This window comes from Brachyistius frenatus, unplaced genomic scaffold (assembly GCF_029030835.1).
Source record: "Brachyistius frenatus isolate BFR_SWC_R1_liver_20210118 unplaced genomic scaffold, ASM2903083v1 Contig_264, whole genome shotgun sequence".
Lineage (NCBI taxonomy): Eukaryota > Metazoa > Chordata > Actinopteri > Embiotocidae > Brachyistius > Brachyistius frenatus.
This window is the reverse complement of record NW_027210863.1, coordinates 309,902-326,674: the sequence shown is the minus strand read 5'-3', so window position 1 is coordinate 326,674 and position 16,773 is coordinate 309,902. Positions and strand designations below refer to the sequence as shown.

Here is a 16,773-nt window from a genome sequence, read left to right as displayed (position 1 = left end):
GACACGTCACCTGAATCTGTGACTAAAGAATGCCAAAAACAACAAGTGAAATACGGCGACAGGAAACTCGTCATCGACTCTCCGGGGCTGTTTGATGCCAACAAAACCCAAGAAGAAGTGAAAGTCAGCATCGAGAGGTGCGTTGAGCAATCCGTTCCGGGGCCCCACGCTTTCCTGTTGGCGATCACACTCAAGTTGAGATTCACGCAGGAGGAGCGGGACACGGTGAAGTGGACCCAGGACGAAGAGCGAAGAACAAGGCAGGAGGAGGACAGGTTGAGAGAGCATAAGAGAAATGCAGACTGGTGTAAAGCAGCAGGTTGGTGTCGCTGGGAGTTGTCGTCGCAGGAGCGTTTTACCTTCGTATGCTTTCTTGGCACTGGGTGGAGGACTGGGACTAAGAAATGTCTACGAGTGCACAATGGAGATGTTTTTCTGAGTGAGTCACCTGTGACGGAAATGAACAATTAGTAATAGATGCCTGACGGTTATACAATTTGTAAAAACAAAACAAAGAAAACCAGGACTCTGGTCCCACGCACACCCCTCGTCCTCGGGTCGCACACGTGACCCTCCCTGACCCAGGCGGAGAGATGGACTCGATCGCCTGTGGTAAATCTCGACCCGGTCCACATTTTGTCTAGTTTGCGTACGAGCAAACGTAACATATTAATCTAGCCTGTGTGACACGTGCGGACACACGCGCCCCCCCTCCTCAACCCCTGTCCTACACGTCGAAGCCATTATATATTAATCTAGCCTCGGTGACACGTGCGGACACGCGACTCTGTCCTACACGTCGAAGCCATGGCTGCGCGTTTCACAGCCGAACAGGTCGTGCAACAGCTCATGTCGGACGTACAGCAAGATTACGAAGAGGAAGCGGAGGATGTGTCTGAGGAAAAAGACGGGGAAGAGTACAATCCGGACCACGACGACTCGGCGTCAGAAGACGAAGAACAGGAAATTTCCCGGGGTGAAACTCTCCTCTCCAAAAATGGAAAAATAACATGGTCGTCAGCATCGTACGCCAAAGGGTCAAGTAGAGCCGGAGGACAGCCGGCGGGGACCGCGACGGACCCAGGTCCCACCACGTACGCGGTGTCACACGCTCACGACATAGCCTCTACGTTCTCCCTGTTTGTCACGCCGGCGATAGAAACAATCCTCCGGGAGATGACCAATCCTCAGGGTTTCAGAAGGTACGGAGACGGCTGGAAAGCGATGAACGAGACCGATCTGCGCGCATACATAGGGCTGCTCATCCTAGCCGGCGTCTACAGGTCCCGAGGCGAGGCGGAGAGCGGAAGGGTTATTTTCCGTGCCGCTATGCCACTCAAAGTCTATCACACTGACTCGAGACTTTTACGGTTCGATGACCGCGAGACGAGACCCGCCAGATGTGCTACGGACAAACTGGCAGCCGTACGAGAGGTCTGGGACGCGTGGGTGGAGCGACTGCTGCACCTCTACAACCCAGGGCCCGAAGTGACCGTGGATGAGCAACTGGTGCCATTCAGAGGTGGGGTTTCTATATTTTTGTTTTGTTTCTCATTGTTCAGGTTTACAAAATAATATAACCAGGCGATTGCCACTAGGTGCAAACCGTGTACGTGTTTCGCGTTACCAGCTTTCCTGTAACCCGAGCAAAAAAACCCAAAAAACCCCACAAAAAACCAAATGTGTTCTCCCCTCTCCAAAGGTCGTTGTCCGTTCCATCAGTACATGCCCAGCAAGCCGGCGAAATACGGGATCAAGTCGTGGGTGGCTTGCGACGCGAGATCCAGCTACGCTTGGAAGGGGCGGCACGGTGGTGCAGTGGTTAGCACTGTCACCTCACAGCAAAAAAAAAAAAAAAAAGGTTCCAGGTTCGAATCCGGTCCTGGGCCTTTCTGTGCGGAGTTTGCATGTTCTCCCTGTGCTTGCGTGGGTTCTCTCCGGGTTCTCCGGCTTCCTCCCATCATCCAAAAACATGCACCTCAGGTCAGGTTACCTGGCGCCGCGCTAGTGGCAGCCTGCTGCAGCAGCTCCCCCCTGAGAGCCCCCCTGCTGTAGTGAAGACATTTCCCCTCGGGGATTAATAAAGTGTATCAAAAAAAAAAAAAAAAAGATGCAAGTGTACACCGGGAAGGCTAGCAGCGGCGGCTCGGAGAAGAACCAAGGGATGCGAGTCGTGCTCGACGTGACGGAGGGTCTCGGTGGTCGCAACGTGACCCGTGACAACTTCTTCACTTCTTACGAACTCGGACGACAGCTCCTGAAGAAGAATATCACCGTGGTCGGCACGGTACTCAAGAACAAACCCGAGCTTCTGCCTGCGCTGCTTACACCAAAGGACAGATGGGTGTTCTCGTCAAAGTTCACCTTCACGCCCACGACCGCTCTAGTGTCCTACTTCCCAAAGAAAAACAAGAATGTGCTACTCATGAGCACGCGCCACACAAAGGCCGCTGTCAGCGATCGAGACGACAGGAAGCCTGCCATCGTCCTCGACTACAACTGCCACAAAGGAGGTGTGGACAACCTAGATAAGGTGATAGGAACGTACAGTTGCAGACAGCTGACCGCTCGCTGGCCCCTGGTCGTATTCCACAACATCATCGACGTATCCTCCTACAACGCCTTTGTGATATGGAGAAAGCTTAACCCTAATGCCTGGTAAAAAGAACAAGAGGAGGGTGTTCCTGGAGCAGCTGGGCAAGGCGCTCGTAACCCCGTTCATTGAAAGAAGGGAACGTCTCCCCCGCACGGAAGCTGCCGCCTCGGTTGCGAAAGCCGTTCAGAGGCCCAGGTCTTGCGACGCGCCCGAGGATCAGCCTGCCCTGGCGTCAGCCCCAAACAGCTCCCCAGCTCTCGGGGCGAGGAAGAGGAAGAGGTGTCAGATCTGTCCACCGAAGAAGGACAGTAAAACTCAATGTGCTACAGGTGTAAGAAATACATCTGCAAAGGCTCGCCTGCTGTCCCGTGTGTGCAAATTGAGGCCGTAGATGGCACCGGACAGTTTGACCCGAGGACTCTGGGTGTACATACGATATGAGATAACGTTGGATGGTTTGACCCGAGGACACTGGGTGTATAGACAATATGAGATAACGATGGACAGTTTGACCCAAGGGCGCTGGGTGGACAGACAATATGAGATAACGATGGACAGTTTGACCCGAGGGCACTGGGTGGACAGACAATATGAGATAACGATGGACAGTTTGACCCGAGGGCACTGGGTGTACAGACAATATGAGATAACGATGGACAGTTTGACCCGAGGGCACTGGGTGGACAGACAATATGAGATAACGATGGACAGTTTGACCCGAGGGCACTGGGTGGACAGACAATATGAGATAACGATGGACAGTTTGACCCGAGGGCACTGGGTGGACAGACAATATGAGATAACGATGGACAGTTTGACCCGAGGATGCTGGGTGTACAGACAATATGAAATCCAGGCCTTTGATAAAGCTGGACATTTTGACCCGAGGGCACTGGGTGTCAAGAAAATGTGAGGACAACACAAGGGTTAAGCCCAGAATAGATGATTCTGCACCTTGTAGTTTTAACCGAGGGCTAACACTTAGTTAGCAGGAAGTAGTGTGTCCTTTACGTGGTAAGATATATATACAGTGAACCCTCGCTATAACGCGGTTCACCTTTCACGGTCTCGCTGCTTCACGGATTTGCATCGTGCATTGTGTTCTGCATTCTGATTGGCTAAACAGTCTCTCCGCTTCTTCTCTACCTGTTTGTCAATAACGTTGCGGTTTAATATGTACACGTGCGTAAAACAGCTTGCCAAATTAAAAATAATCGATGGTGGCATGTCGGTTTATAAGAATCTTTTTGCTCAGAAGAAAAAAGAGCGACAACAACTACCGATAACTATGTTCTTCTCTCGAAAAACCACACCTGCACCGCCGGCTTTAGAAGAAAGAACCGCTGCAGAGCGGAGTCAGGATGCAGCGGCTCAGTCAGAAGAGCAGTGAAATACACGAGTCACTATTTGTCCTACTGTACTTTGTATTTGTTTTCATAATCATTTTTCATTTCCTCCCGTTCTAATCCAATGACTCGGGTCGCAGTGGGGCGGTGCCGATCTCAGCAATTTGAAGCCTTCAGTTCGTATTGATGATTAAAATTATTATTTTACAGTACAGTAGTTATTTGTAAAAAACACATTTATACAGTACTTTTATTTGTTAAACAAATGCTTGGGCTTGTAAAAAGGTTTTGTCCTTTGGTTTCAATGTATTATGGAGTATTTCATTGTATAATAATTGTAAAAAAAATAAAGGTTACTACTTCACGGATTTCGCCTATCACGGTTTCTATTTGGAACGTAACCCCCGCGGAAAACGAGGGTTCACTGTACATTGGTAAATACACAGTTTGACATTATTAACATACAAGGTAGAATCACAAAAATTGGAAATGAGTAAAATCACCAAATACAACAGTAATTTTATAGAAAACAGTAGAGTACTGATGGAAAAGTGCAGAAGTGATTCAATGGCAACAGATTGTGGAAGTTATAAAACGTACACAGCGTCAGAAGAAATATCAGACTCCCAACGAGGGATTTGTCGTTTCTCTCTCTGCACTGGTTTCTTTTTATCTCCATCTCCCATTCTCTGTACTTCTAGCATCTTGGAACTCAGTTTCAATACTCATATATCTGTAATCCTGTACTTAGGGCAGCTGAAAAAAGTATTCCAGTGATAAATATAAGAAATCCTCAAACATTATCAAAGAAACTTGGACAACAATAAATTAGTTACTGAAAAAGGCAACAACATCAGCAGAATGACCGTCACACTTCTCTGATGGGGAAAAAAAAACATACTGAACCTTTTGAGATAGCATCTAAGTCAATGTTTTTTGTAAATGTGTGTGTTTCTTGTTGCAAGTCATTGCAAAATTAATTTCTATTTTCAAAACACATGATCTGAGCTCTTTCAAAGCCTTCGCCACTGTGAATCATGATACATCACTGTTAAAGTTGTATAAATGTGGTTTCCTAAGGAAGGGTCTTCACCTGACTATAAACTTCAATGTCATATTTTGTTTTTGTTTTTTTTTGGCTAGGTTAACAGTTTTGCAAAGCTAGTGAAATATCCTCCATTTAGACCAGTCTTATATTTATCACTGGAATACTTTTTTCAGCTGTCCTAAGTAGAGGATTATTTTTTTTTTATATAACTGAATTTGTCCAGAGGCATTGGACTTAACAATCTTTTACAAAGTTTAGTTTTCACCATTGAGGACCTCTTTAAAAAGGGGTGAACCAGGCTTTAATATTATCATGTCTTTTGGATCATGTTGTTGTGACTAATGGGAAACATTTGATAAAACAGTATTGAAAGATTTGAGAATAATTGGTAGGCAGAGTTTGCATCAGGTTGGGTAAACACATTTTTCCAGTTTAAACCATCAAGTAGTGTTGAAACTTCATATTTCTCGTCATCTTTCCCATTAATTACTTGGCTTGATAATAAAAAGAAAAGACAACCTGATAGTAAACTAAACTGGATGATTGGAAAGTGGTCTGAAATATCAGTTTGCCCAATTGAGTCACGTTTTTTTGTGAATTTGTCAATATGTCATCTTTCATAGCAGATTTAATTGTCACTCTGGTGGGTTTGTTAATAATTAGATAAGTGATTAGAATACAAACTCTTCAGTCCTCTGTTGGTGGATGTATTTCACATTTCCAAGGATGCAACTAATTTTCTCCTCCTTATTTATTTCTTTCAAAGTATTTGTGATTCTGCCATTAAAATGATTCATGTCAGTTGGAGGGCAATGAACACAGCCAATGATCTTTTGTTTTGCCTTTGCTGGGCAAGGTTATTTCTACAAAGATGGATTCAGTATCCACACCCTCTTGAAGTAAGGACACCTCCTGTCTCTGTATTTATCCATAGTCCTTATGCACATAAATACAACACCTCTAGCTTTTCTGTCTCTGGTAGAATGAACTGAATTATGTTAAGAGAGCTCATAAATACCTTTTGTATCTTCTGAAAGCCATGTTTCTGTTAATAAAATGATAGAAAAGTCTTGACTCAAGGATGCTAAAAATTGAACAAGGTTGGATACAAAGCATGAAGAAGCTTACGACTTCATTGTGTACGATTTAGAGTAGGTTCGCTGGGTTTAGCAGAACAACAGTGTGTGCACTTTAAATAGAAAAGCTCACATTACTTTAATGGATAAATGAATCTATGAAACATAAAAAGTTGTTTTAACGTAGGGTAATTGAATATGTTTAACATTGAAGAAACGCTTTAGATTAACATAAAAAGGTCATGTTTGCTCAACAAATGAGAATATTATATTAAACAAAACTAATTTACACTACACATAACTTAAATATGTGTTACATATTTCTTTCATGTAAATCCAACAGACTTGTTTTTTTCTGTATTTTTTGGGGATGCTTCAGTTATTAAGGTGGAATCAAGCAGCAACCAACCAGTAAACTAATAAGAAGACGTGACTTCAACAAAGTACTACATAATAACTTGTGGGGGAAAAAAAGATTTTGAATTTCATGAGAGAAGGTAAATTTTATTCAGTAGAGCAATAACTTTCTGTGGCCAACTCCCTAGTTCTAATGCATCTCTGGCAAAGATATTTCCTCTTCAGACAAACTCATTGATGAAGATGTTGGTTCCCTTCCAGGGATTCTGCTTTTGCCTGCAGTGTTGACTTGTCCTTATGCTGTAAAAACTCCACTCGAAGTTGACAGGGTTTTTCACTCTTGCTAACAACTTTCCCTGCTCAATGTACTCAGTCCAGTTCAATGTGTGGGTGATCTATAGGCTTTTTTTTTTTTTTCACGATTATGTTCCTAAATTTCTCCTCTGTTCTCCAGTCCAATTAGCCAGTCCATACTCAACATATCCATTTGATAATTGAAATGCGTGTCAGTAAATAGTTATGTAAACAACATTTCAGCAGGATGATACTAGTTTAGGGTATCGCAGCAAAATGTGAAATAGTCACATTTCGGCCTGTCTAGGTGTGACAGTTACACATGGCTATTTCACGTTTTGCTGTAGTGGACTGGCGTGTCTATTTCACTGTTTGCCGTGATACTGGGTTGAAATATTATATCCCAAATATGGTCAAAACCATGATATGCCTCATAACTGGGCTCTTCCGACCTCATAGTCAGTCTAGAAGGTATTTACAGTGTAACAAATGGAAACAATTGAGTTGCATCATGGGAAATGTACGATCTTGTGTTTTAAGGATTGAGCCACACAACCATAACATTTCAAAGGCTCTGCAGCTTTGATTTCGATGATTGTTTTTTTTAAAACATGGGCCTTTTGTGTTTGAGTGGTAGTATATTCCCAACCAAACCTGCAATAAATCATATCACCACAAACTCATTTCCACACGGATCATCTAGGGCCCTCAGGAAGTTGCCACCGTCTCCCAGGAGGAAAGTCTGCCTTGGAAACTGGGACTCACCAACATTACATCTTTTGCCTTTCATCCCTCAGGGAGACAGAATCAGACACCAAACTCCTTAAATTAAAGGCATTACATGTTTAGTTCTGACTGTTGTTTGAAATCAGCTGTGTGTACAGTTGCCAAGTGCAGCTTTAGATTTGGATTGTTGCTGCAGTGTCTGAAATTGCCAAACTGCTTCCCACACAAACAGGGCACCAGAGGTTGGTTGGGATAACGTGGGAGTTTCCATGAATCAGCTTCCACAGTAGTGATCCCATTTAGCTTCTTCTTTACGTTTAATGAGATTAAGGGGAGTTTAATCACCTTTTAATCTGCTTGGGCTCTTCTTCAGCTGCTGGGTGGCACCAGCAATCATCCCAGTGTGATGCCAGTCCATTCCAGCTTTAAACCAAAAGCTCCCCCTTAAAGGGTTTTGATGCGATGCCATAGGAAATTACCTGCAGTGTTTATCCACTGAAGTTGCATTCATCACATCCTTTTAACACGTGTGTAATGAGTCTTTGCAGTGCTGTTGGCTACACAGAGATATGTGCATATTCAGATCTCGCACAGTTTGTGTGGCACGTTAAATGACTGCAGCAGCAAGCAACGGGAGATCAAAGAAGTTGCACAGTCATCCATCTAATAGACCTGAGTTTGTTATGCCTGAAAAACAGAAGACATAAATAAAGATTTGTGGGCGTTCACTGCCTGAAGGGCTCCAACCTTTGGGCAAGGCATTCATGCCCCTTGGCTAGGATTGAATAACTCAATCTAAATTTACTGGGAGGGACTCGGCGCAGAATAAGTGTGTCAAAATAAAGGGCCGTATCTTACGTCTTCTGACACATGAATAAATTTAGGTTCTCTGCCATTAAAGTAATTAAAGGCTGATCATTTGTGTAACGATCATATTTAATTTTTCTCAGCATGAACAGTCTTTGTAAAAGGGTTGGTGGTGTAGGTTGGTGGTGTAGGTTGGTGTAATAGGCAGTCGAAGGTAAACACACTTCAAATATCTTGGGTAGACAGAATGCGATCAGATATTGAATCAGCATGAATGACGTGAAGATACAAACTTCTGTATTTCTTGTAGTTCATAAATACATTTCATCTCTGAGGGCTGACCTTAAACTGCTTTTAGCCTGGAAACACAAACCTGGACTGCAGTCAGATTTGTGATTAGACTGATGGCAACACATACAGTACGTTTGTACATTTGGTCAAGTATTAATGAAAGTGTTGTGAATCTCTGGATTTCATCTGGATATGAGCTGATATCCTTTGATGTCAGTGGGCTGTTTACCAGCATCCCCATTAATGAAGGTGATTAGACTGCAGCGAACACAGAAGCTCAGCGGCTAAAATGGAAAGAACCTCAACTTGGACCAAATCCTACAATCACTAGAGATGTCCCTCGACACCCCCTTCTTCCTAAAGCGGAGAGAAGTTTTACAAGTAAACTAATTTGAACAGACTGCCCAGACAGCTGCTAACATCTGCAGCAGTCCATGGATGACACCTTCACTGGTTTTAAAGGGCAGTGCTCCAGCATCGAAAGCTGCATCCAAGACACCAAAAACAGTGAAGAGAAGGAGGCTAATAACAGTAAGGCCTGGAACACCCGGCCTGCCTGGCGTGTGCTTTACCTTTTACGCACATCTTAGCTGTTGCGTGCTTGTGTTTGTGTTTGTGTGTCCACACTGGCTGCGTGTCAGCTGTGATGTTGCAGCTCCTACCGTTGAATGAATGAGTTTCCCCTTAATAACGGCCATCAATGTTGAATTTCTGAGGTCCTAAAAGTGATGAGTTGTAACCAAAAAGCAGGAATGTGGTTTTTATTTATTCATAGACACACAAACTGAGATGGAGCGAAAACCCCAGCCCTCACCTGGTGAAGTGTCTACATGATAGAATTGGAGTCTTCACTGTGTTTTTACTATGATTATAAAGTACAAATGTGATCACAGATCCTTTCCCTGTATATTTTAGCAGGGAACCGTGCTATGCATGAAAAATAGGCGTCGGTTATAAATGATGCATCTCACACGGGGCGCGAGATGCTGGTGAGACACACATCTCAGCAGGCAGCGTGTCTGCTATGATCTGTTAATATGGACTTTAATCACCACTTGCAGCATCAAAATCAATGGTGAGGATTTCCCTCATTATTGGCTACATGGAGAAAAACGTAGATAAGACAAAAGACCTCTACCATGCATGTGAGTTTAAGTACCAAGTTTGTTTTTTGAATACCGGGGTTTAAACTGAAAAATGGTTGTCAGGTCACAGAGTACAAGCAGACTGATGTCTAAGATGACTGATCAGCGTTATAAGCAAAAATGTTTGCTCCCATACTTATCTAAATCCTCATAAAGTGAGCATCCTGAGCTCATCTGGACTTTTCAGAACTTGTGGAGCTCTGACAGGAGGAGCTGCTGGTGGTGACTTCAGACCAGGCAAGAGGCCATTTCTCCGAAGAAAGGGTACATTTCCAATCTTACTGAGCTCCAGCTACTCCAGAACTGTCCCGAGACTATACAAGCACACAGCTGAGCGTCTGACTGCGTGTCAGTATAATGAATACATTTTTACCTGCAAAACCCAAAACTGTTAATGATCACACACTCTTGTTCAGTTGAGGTTATGTTCACTATAACCTCACTGAGGATGTTGCTGATGTACCCATTAGGTGATAGTGACACCTAGAATTCACAACAGGAACTGCATTTTAATACTGTCAGTATAATTGTAATTTCAAAATAACTTAAGGTGCATCTAAATTAGAGGCCAGCTGAGCTCTGACTCTCTGTGGAAGAACCAAAAAATTCCACTCTCTGTCGATCTCTTATACTCATTTTAAACAATTCAGTCCTTAGAGCTTCATTAGTCGAAACTAAAGGCAGCAAGTTTAATTTGAAATCTGATGTTACGACTGACCTCCTGTCTTTAAACTACAACTGAATGTTTGTGACTGCTTCATCCAGTGCATGGGAGACACCTATGGATGGTTCGGTATAAATGCTTGAGGTAGAAGATGTTCACTCAGCTTTAATGAAGCTTGAGATGTTAACCAGAATTACTTTTGCCAAACAATTAGTTATACTGAGTGTTTATTTTCCCAGAATGACCACAGGGGGAAACAATGAGCCTTCTCAAAACTAAATCCTTGAAAAGTAGTGGCAAGATGTTTTTTTTTGGAGAACTACTTTTGCATTGTCTTTCCTTCTTCCTTTCTTTCTGAGTCGTAGACTATATGCACCCAGGTGCTCTCAACATAACGTCCAGGCATAGAACAACTCTTTTTTATGTTAAACTGTGCATTAAGTATGTTGGTTATAGTTCTACTGCTTGACGTGGTTGTGTACTTAGTGAAAGTAAATTTAAACCAATTCTTAGATCAGTAGATCTCTCCAGATGAAAGCAGTAAATGAGTCTGCAGGATGCTGTCACTTTCATTCAGGACCACAATATTTAGCTTCGCATTACCTTTCAATACTTTTACATCACCAGCTCTCTAACCGACCACTGCAGAGACACTCACTGAAAACTGTGTTCAGACATTTACAAACTTTAAATCTGTTGGAAAGTGTCTGTGATTCCCGTGTTTGTTTTTGTCCTCTGTGTTCTGGTCTGTGTTTGGAGGGTGTGGATTCTTCCTCTGCCCGCTTTCAGACAACTCCCACAACCACTCCTCTGATCAGCTGGTCAGCTGCGTCCAATCCCACTAAGCCTGGTAGTATATGAACCCCGGTCCCGCACCGCTCCTTCGTCAGTCCATTCCATCAGCTCACTTGGTACCACGCTGCAGTGATCGTAGTAAGTTTGACTCCTGTAACTCTGCTTCTGGTTCTGACCTGTGTCTGTCTTCCACCTGCTGCAGTAACCACCAGCGTGCCTGCCTGACTGTGTTTCATCCTGAAACTTACATGTAATCCAATGTCAATCCTTGAGAGTCTTTCCTTCGTCGGTCCACGGAGATCAACGGTTGATGTCCACCGCTGGCAATCCTGTGTTGGACTTCGGGATCCAAATAGTGGACCCTGCCGTCTGTCCTGCATCGATTCACGGAGATCATCAGTGACTCGCCTCCAAACCCGGTAGCGGTTCACAGAGACATATCACAGGGAAGCACGTGTTCACTCTGCTCTTTCTACTGGGGGTCGCCCGTGCTTCTCTCTTCCTGCAACGTGATTAGAGGAGGATTTCTGGTTGCTTGGACTTGTTTTGGCTTTCCAGCCACCAGGACTTTGCTTACATTCAAATGCAATCATTGAGCACCAACGGATTGAATATTCAAGACCATATCCATTCCCTTTCTATAAATGTGTTTATTGTTTTAAATCCTGCTATGCGTTCTGCTCTTGGGTCAACATGAACACTAACACACAACACCTCTCTCCTTCCGTTTCTGTAGATTTGAATGTGCTAAGACGAACTGATTTGCTTCCCTACCGCTGATAAAGAACAGCACAATGCTGCTCTCAAGGCAAAATACACAAACATGAGTTGTGCCTACACAAAAAGTTGCAGCTAATAAATAAGACAGGAGGAAGAAGACAATTTCCATCCAGCCCTGATACTGTTGTCATAGCAGTGATAAAGAAGTTAGTGTGTTTGATCCCTAAACTGAAGAATAATATGAAGTAGAGAGACTTTTCCAACAGATAAAGAGGATGAGGAAGGGATTGTGTGCAAACTGGTCTTTTGAGCTCCCAAAATGGATGACTCCTTTAATTAAAAATCTTGTTCCATTTATCCATCAGGCTGAGAAAGAAATCCATCACAATGAAAAAGCAATAAGCAATTACAAAACAATTATGTTGGTGTCATTTATTTCATCATTTGAGAAATGTGTTTTAAATGTTAAATATTAGTGTGTGCAGCACACCATTTCCTCCCACCACAACAAAGTGAAGCCAAAATACTATATTTGCAATAAAAGCCTCACATTAGTGATAAAGTGGGTGGATATGTCCTGTTGATGTCCCGCCTCCTGCCTGACCCAAATGTGAGCACACTAAAAACACACCACTTGACCTTTAAGGGGCTCAGCTGCCACATTGTTAACTGTCTTGGACTGTTGTGAATGCTCTCTGTATAATTATCATGTTCATCGCCTCGCTACATGCCAATACTTTTTCCACATAGACTGTTTATGCTCTAAGGCCCCGCCTCCTGCTCAGCCCTCAATACCGCGTCTCCATCACCAAGTCACTTCTCTGAAGACCATGCTTGTAAATGACATAATGGGAGCGCCCATTTCTGTGAGATTTTGGCTTCACTTTTAAGGAGCTGTCATATCACTCATGTTTTTATGGCTGAGCTTTGGTTGAAGCTGTGGTTGAAGTTAGGGTACCCATCATTATTTTTGAGGGCTCAGCACAATCAAATGCTCCCATCACTTAAACTTGACATTTTTATCTTTAAATAACGTGACGGGTTCACTTGCAGAGCGCAGTTACTCTTAAAGTAGGAAAGCCACCCTCCGTTTGACATGATTACTGTAAGTATATCTAAAGCATCTATTCTTTTAGCCCAAACATTTTGACGGCCTGCCTAATGTGTCCTTGATCGTACGGCCAAAAGTGCTCCAACTTGCCGAGGCCTGGACTCCACCAGACCTGTGAGGGCCGATAAGAGTAGATCTTTGAAGTCATGGAAGTTGCTATTTGGAGTCTCCGTGGATCAGACTTGTTCCAGCATAACCCCCAACACCCTGTCACTGGTTCATGTTGTTACTCCTCAGACTGCAGTTGGTAGGTGTTCTCTACTGCTGAGCTGGAGCATCACATGAAGCCTTGCAATCTGAGATTTTGTGTCTTCCTGAATATTTGTCCTGCATCCAATGTGTTGACAACAGCAGCGGCTGTTCACTTACTGTCTGAATTATCTCAGAACTTTGATGTGCTGTTCTTACCAGCATATCAATGATGTTCACAAACATATTTACTTCTGTGAGTAACCATCATGTTTTGGCTCATCAGTGTACAGTATTAAGCCAGGTAAAGGTTCTGCCTGGATGTTTATATGTGTTGTGTTGGGCACAGCTGAATGCTATAGACTGGTGTGGCACCAGTATCCACAGTTTAGATAAAGTTTGTATATGTAGCAACACGGTTAATGTTTGTCCTGCCTTTATGTTGTAAAGCTTTATTTAGTGAGCAACAGGTTCTGGAAGAATGTCCATGTGGGTTGTGGAGCAGACAAACAATCTGAAAAACTCTGTAGCAGTTCACTTTAACACTGTGATACATGGACATAGAACATTTCAATATTATATTGTGGAGACAGGCTTCTCTTCATGGAGGTGTGGTCTGACCAGCTGCAGCCAACGCTGTTATAAAACCAGGAAGTGTTTGAAGCGTCAGCTTCAGCGTCAGTGAGAACTCATCGTTTGAAGACTCGGAAGATAAAGACAAAAGAGTCTTTCGTTGGAGTCTCCGAAGACTCGGAGGATAAAGACAAAGGAGTCTTGGAAAGGAGTATAACTACTACTATCTGAGTATGTGTGTACTTTCCGTCCCGGTGTGTATATCTACTCGTAGATACTACAGGCCTCTCACTCGTTCACACCAACACCGTAACCTTTCCTCTGTTATCTGTCCCACCCGTTCCACTCATACCCAACACCTCGTCACAGGAGGACTCTGGACTGTCAGTCAGCTGAAGACAGACTTCATCTCTGGACTTCCTTGGTCTCACTGAGACCTGGATCACACCGGACAACATCCACCCTGCTGCTCTCTCCTCTGTCTTCTCCTTCAGCCACACCCCCAGACCCACTGGTAGGAGGAGGAGGGGGAGGAGGGGGAGTACAGGTCTACTCATCTCCCTAAATGGAGGTTTTCTCTTTACCCACTTCCACTTCCTACCTCACTGTCTCTTGAGTTTCATGCTGTGACAGTTACTCATCCGGTACAATTAAACATTGTTGTCCTCTACCGTCCTCCAGGTCCTTTGGGAGATTTTTTTGGACGAATTAGACGTCCTCCTGTCAAACGTCCCAGAACATGGTCCTCCACTTGTCCTTCTGGGTGACTTTAACATCCAGACTGAGAAGTCGTCTGACCTTGTGCTCTTCCTGTCTTCCTTTGGTGTCTCCCTCAGTCCTTCTCCTCCTCCTCACAAAGGTTGGAACCACCTGGACTATATTTCACCAGAAACTGCTCCACATCTAACCTCACTGTAACTCCACTTCATGTCTCCGACCACTTCTTTATCTCTGACTCTCTCTAACTGACAACCTGACCACATCAACAGACTCTGGACCTGTCCGTCACAACATTCACTTCCTCTCTCCCTCCTCCTCTCTCCCTCCTCCTCTCTCCCTCCTCCTCCCTCCCTCCTCTCTCCCTTCTCTCTCCCTCCTCTGTTTTATCTGCCCTCCCTTCAACTGACTCTTTCTCCTTCATGCATCCTAACTCAGCCACAGACACTCTCCTTTCTACTCTGTCTTCCTCTCTTGATTGTCTCTGTCCTCCTCCATGTCCTCCTGTCCTCCTCCTCTCTCCTCTCCTCTATCTCTGCAGCCAAAAGCATTTTCTACCAAACCAGAATTACATCCTCATTTTCCAACCCCAAAAAGCTCTTCTCCATCTTCTCCATCTTCTCCAACCTCCTCCCCCTCCCTCCTCCTTCCACCAAGCCTACCAAAACTACTTTACTAAAAAGATGGATGACATACGCTCCTCATTTTATAATCCATCTTCTATAACTACATGTCCATCATCTTCATCTTCATCCCCTTCGCTTTCCTCTTTCACCCCCTCGTCTCCCAATCAAGTTGTTACCTTGGTAACCTCCACCCCCCCTCCCCATCCCATCTCATTCTCCAGTCTATTGCTCCAGACCTTCTTCCTTTTCTCTCCATCTCATCACCACTTCTCCGTCAACGGTCTGTTTCCTGAACTCTCTGAAGGAGAGTGAACCCTCTCCTGAAGAAACCCCCCCTCAACCCGTCTGAAGTAAACAACTACAGACCGTCTCTCTTCTTTCCTTTCTTTCTAAAACTCTGGAGCGAGCTATCTTTGACCAACTCTCCTCCTATCTCCACCATAATAACCTTCTTGACCACCAGTCTGGTTTCAACAGACCACTCAACAGAGACGGTCCTCCTTCTGTCTCTGAGCAGCTTCACACTGCTAGAGCAGCCTCTCTGTCCTCTGTCCTGATCCTTCTAGACCTTCTGCTGCATTGGACACAGTGAACCACCAGATCCTTCTTTCCTCCTTCAGGACCTCGGTGTCTCTCTGCTCTCTCCCTGTTCTCATCCTACCTCAACGACCTCACCTACCGGGGAACTTGGAGAGGATCTGTGTCTGAACCTTGTCCTCTCACTACTGGTGTCCCTCAAGGCTCCGTCCCGGGTCCCCTCCTCTTCTCTCTGTACACCGACTCTCTCGGCTCTGTCCTTCACTCGCATGTCTTTTCCTACCACAGCTATGCTGATGACACCCAACTGATCCTCTCTTTTCCAGATCTGAAACACAGGTAGCAGCATGAATCTCTGCCTGTCTGACTGACATGTCTCAGTGGATGTCCTCACACCACCTGGAAATCAACCTCCACAAGACCGACCTGCTCTTCCTTCCAGGGAAAGACTCTCCCACCCTCGACCTGACTACTACCTTCAACAACTCTGTTATCCCGACCCTGACTGCTAAGAACCTCGGAGACACTCCACAGTCAACTCTCTCTTACTGCCAACATCACTGCAACAACACGTTCCTGTAGATACATGCTGCACAACATCAGGAGAATACGTCCTCTTCTCACTCAGAAGGAGGTGCAGGTTCTGGTCCAGGTTCTGGTCCAGGTTCTGGTCCAGGTTTTGGTCATCTCACATCTAGACTACTGTAACTCCCTCCTGGCATGTCTACCTGTTAGTACCATCCGACCTCTGCAGCTCATCTAGAATGCAACAGCTCGACTGGTGTTTAACCTCCTAGATTCACTCACACTACTCCTCTCCTCCCACTCCTCCTCCTCCTTCTCCTCCTCCTCCGCTCCCTTCACTGGTTACCAGTAGCTGCCAGCATCTGTTTCAAAACATTGGTACTTGCGTACCATGCTACGAACAGATCAGGTCCAGTCTACATCCAGGACATGGTCAAACCTTACATCCCAGCCTGTTCACTCTGCTCCTCCTCCTCCTCCTCCTCTACATCCAGGACATGGTCAAACCTTACATCCCAGCCCGTTCACTCCACTCCTCTTCCTCCTCCTCCTCCTCCTCTATATCCAGGACATGGTCAAACCTTACATCCCAGCCCGTTCACTCCACTCTTCCTCCTCCTCCTCCTCTAC

General features: G+C 44.7%; 1 pseudogene; it reads left to right on the top strand.

Moving 5' to 3' along the window:
- The first annotated feature begins 807 nt into the window (after nt 1-807).
- On the top strand, nt 808-2,979 carry LOC138634490 (piggyBac transposable element-derived protein 4-like; annotated as a pseudogene).
- Nucleotides 2,980-16,773: the final 13,794 nt, after the last annotated feature.